The sequence below is a fragment of the Talpa occidentalis genome, unplaced genomic scaffold (assembly GCF_014898055.3).
Source record: "Talpa occidentalis isolate TD23 unplaced genomic scaffold, MPIMG_talOcc4v2.1 talOcc4.13, whole genome shotgun sequence".
In the NCBI taxonomy this organism is placed as follows: Eukaryota; Metazoa; Chordata; class Mammalia; order Eulipotyphla; family Talpidae; genus Talpa; species Talpa occidentalis.
In genome coordinates, this window is record NW_023601322.1 from 54878407 (window position 1) to 54882276 (window position 3870).

Below are 3870 nucleotides of genomic sequence, written 5' to 3' on the forward strand. Positions count from 1 at the left end.
GGAGTCAGGGGCAGGGAGATGAGGAGATGAGGGGACAGACCAGGAGTCAGCAGTGAGGCCACAGGGGCAGGAATCTGACAGAGGAGGTGTCAGGACATGTCGCATGGGGACTCTGAGCCCAGATCATTCAGTTCCAGGACAGTGTCGGGTCCTGGGGAGCAGGAAAACAGGGACACACACACCCCATCTCCCTACACAGCTGTCACTGTGGGGCCTCCCCAGACCAGGTCTGTGCTGGAGGAGCAGGGACGAGCTCTCTAGGGTGGGGAGGGGCTGGGCATGGTCACGTGTCCTCTGGGACTGTGCCTGGACAACCTCTGGGAGGTGTGCTGGGCTGAGACACTGGGGCTTGGGCAGGAGGCGGGAGCAGCGGGGCTGGGGTTGTACGGAGTGGTGATTGTCAGCTGAGTTTGTTGACAGATATGAGATTTTCAGTTTTTCAAATTTTGTAGAGGAGAATTGAAATGTTTTAGTTTTCACCCATTTTCAGGACTTATTTAGAAAATGTAGTAATGGCACATTCACATGATGGAAATATATGGGCTGAATAATGAGGTCTATGCAGATAATGATTTTTGACTCAATAGGAGGTAGAAGGAGTAATTATGTAGAAAATATATTGAATTATTACCAATATGATAACCCATATATTCCATCTTGGAAGATTTTGACATTTTCTTCCCTTCACCTTTCTCAATACAGATGATGGCTCCAGGGGTGACCAGTTTCACGGCTGTGACAGAATTTATCCTCCTGGGATTCCCCGCCCATGGGACCATGGCCTTCTTGCACCCACTGCTCTTCTCTTTGATTTACATGTACGCCCTGCTGGGGAACGGGCTCATCATCCTCATCACGACCCTGGACCAGCACCTCCACACCCCCATGTACTTCTTCCTGAGGAATCTGTCCTTCTTGGAACTCTGCCTCATCTCAGCCAAGTCCCCAAGTCCACAGTTGCCAACTCTCCGAGGCACAGCAGCTCCATCTCCTTCCCGGGCTGTGTCGTCCAGGTCTTTTTGATAGTATTTTCAGTAGGAGCAGAGCTGACCCTGCTCACGGTGATGAGCCTTGACCGCTATGCTGCCATCTGCCAACTCTTGCACTATGAGGTCATCATGAGCAGGGTCAGGTGTGTGCAGCTGACATCTGTGTCCTGGCTGGGTGGGGGTCTCATCAGTTTGATGAACACAGCTGGAACCTTCTCCTTGTCCTTCTGTGGGTCCAACATGGTCCACCAGTTCTTCTGTGATGTCCCCCAACTACTGGCTATTTCTTGCTCAGGAAATTTAATGAGTGAACTTGTCCCCATTCTCATTAGTGTAGTGTTGAGTATCTGCTATTTCATTTTCATCATCATTTCCTATGCCCACATCTTCTCTGCTGTCAGGAAGATCCCATCCACAGAAGGTAAGGCAAAAGTCTACTCCACGTGCCTGCCCCACCTGCTGGTTGTGATGTTATTTCTCTGTACTGGATTCTTTGCTTATCTGAAGCCAATTTTAGACACTCCATCCATGTCTGACCTGGTCATTTCTATGTTTTACACGATGTTGCCCCCCACCTTTAATCCCATCATATACAGTCTGAGGAATAAAGCCTTGAAGACGGCTGTGGGAAGAGTGATAAAAGGCCAATTCTCCAACAAATAAGGTATCATCAATTATTCACCCACATTTATTCAGTTTCCCACTAACTCTACGTTCATCATTCACAAAGTAAAGATGCTTCCCATTAGTATTTTTCTTTTGTCGCAAATTCATATTCTCATATTGTCAATGTGCTCCTGTTTCCTAAAATAATGCAATCCTTTGCCAAACCTCTCCCTGTGTGATGTTCATAAACTGAATCCAGCTCACGGTTAAAAACATGTATTTGGTGTAGAAAGAACGTTCTAGAACTCACACATCACCAACATTTAAGAAACCAAGCCATGGTAAAGGGGTTCTGTCCTCGGGAGCACACGGTCATGGGACCCCAGTTCAGGCAATCAGTTCCCACAGCCTGTGTGTGTCTCCCCTGAGGGCCCCGTCCCTGTGGAGGGGAGGGGAGACAGCTGAGCGGGGTCCTCCACTCCTCACCATTCTTACAGGAGCGTCTTCCTTTAAGACACATTCATGTTTCTGTTCAAAAGGACAAGGAATCTCCTCCTGAATCTGCCAGAGATGGGCGGATGGAGGATATTTAAGGAATTTGAATTGACACTTGAAGCCTGTGGCTGACGGGAGTGTTCATTTCCATCACGTCCTGTTTGGATTCAGAGTCTCTCCACTGCCTGGCTGGAGTATTTGAAAATAAAATAGCTCTTAGGAAAACGCATGGCTGTGAAGAGCCACGTTTCTGGTTTGCACATTTATGACTTTGGAGCCGTGGGCTGCTCTCGGGGTCCTTGTCAGTTCCCCTCGGTTTCCAGGTCACCCCTCGATGTGCGGCGGCAGGTCTGCTTCCCCACTTTCTGCAGAAAACTCTCGCAGTCACTGTCCATCTGCGCTGGGAACTGTGTCGTTCCTTGTTTCAACATCCTGTGAGGAGAGCACGGCGGTGTCGTCGACTTCTGTCTCTCCACGGCATTTGCGCTGCATGGCCGAGGTTCTCATAGCGTTTCCAACCCTGAGGACTGAGCTGTCTTCAGTCCTGAGCTGTGTGGAGGTGTTTTCTAGCAACAGGACAACCACTGGAGCTCATTTGTCTCAGATGTGCAGACTCTATGACGCAGAGCACATACACCTGTGTTCAGAGCAGCACCGTCCTCCGTAGCTGGCCATGGCCCCAACCCAAGTGCCGTGGACAGAGAGGGAATAAATAATGTTCTGCCCCTCATGCCCTTTCTCCGGGGGGCAGGTCACTGTGTCCCACACTCTCCCGGTGGCTCTACCGTCATCAGTCCAGGAAAGCAGCGTCGAAATGAAAAGGCACGTTGGCCACGAGCTCGAGTCCACTCCAGGTTCCCGATCACATGGCCCGGGAGTCGCTCGCTCAAGATCCATCCCAGTGTGGCCTGAGCAGCCGCTCAGTGCTCGCCAGGATCACCACCCGCAAGCAGGGACGGGGCCACGGTCTCCACTGCCTGGACATCACGCCCTTCCCCAGTCGGATCCTACCCGTATGTTTTCTATTTGCCCTTTGAACCAATGCACCGAGTGTGTTGGGAAGGGGACTTTTCCCACAGGCTTCATTGTGCCGTCACCTTCATGCAGTGTTTGTTCTCCAGCAAAGAAATCAGCTCCTTTGCGCTTTTCACTATTTTCACGTGGGGTCCCATTCAACTCCTGGGCCTGTGCGCGTGTCCACTCAGCATCCGCTGACCACCTGCCCCTGCAGTGCCTGGCCCCTCCTTCCAAGTCCCTCCCTACTCTCCTCCTCCTTTTGCACATGGTCCACGTTTCTTTTTGCTGTGTTTGTAATGCAGGTTTTCTGTATTTTCTATTCCCAGATGAGGGAGACTGTCCACGCTCCGTCTCTCACTATCTGCTCATCTCCTTTAACAAAGTCACCTCAAGGTCCATCCATGTGGTCCCAAAATACATGATTTCACCTTTTTAAAAGCTGTGTATTTCCCACTGCATATGTATCCACATTATTTATTCCCTCTCTGTCCACGGCACTTGGGTTGGGGCCATGGCCAGCTACGGAGGACGGTGCTGCTCTGAACACAGGTGTATGTGCTCTGCGTCATAGAGTCTGCACATCTGAGACAAATACCCGGATGAGGTTTGCTCCATCCTATGGTTGTCCTGTTGCTATTGTCTGAAGACACCTCCACACCATTTTCCCAGCAGGGATGAGAGGCCTTTTCTCTCCTTCCTCACTCTTGTTGTGTCCAGTCTCTTGATTGTTCCCTTCTCACAGGTGACAACTCAGTGTGGCTTG

General features: G+C 50.5%; 1 long non-coding RNA gene across 1 annotated transcript; it reads left to right on the top strand.

Moving 5' to 3' along the window:
• The first annotated feature begins 1371 nt into the window (after nt 1–1371).
• Nucleotides 1372–2193, top strand: LOC129145674 (uncharacterized). The gene is made up of 3 exons (XR_008551600.1): nt 1372–1410; nt 1586–1653; nt 2135–2193. It is a non-coding gene; the product is annotated as an uncharacterized LOC129145674 (long non-coding RNA).
• Nucleotides 2194–3870: the final 1677 nt, after the last annotated feature.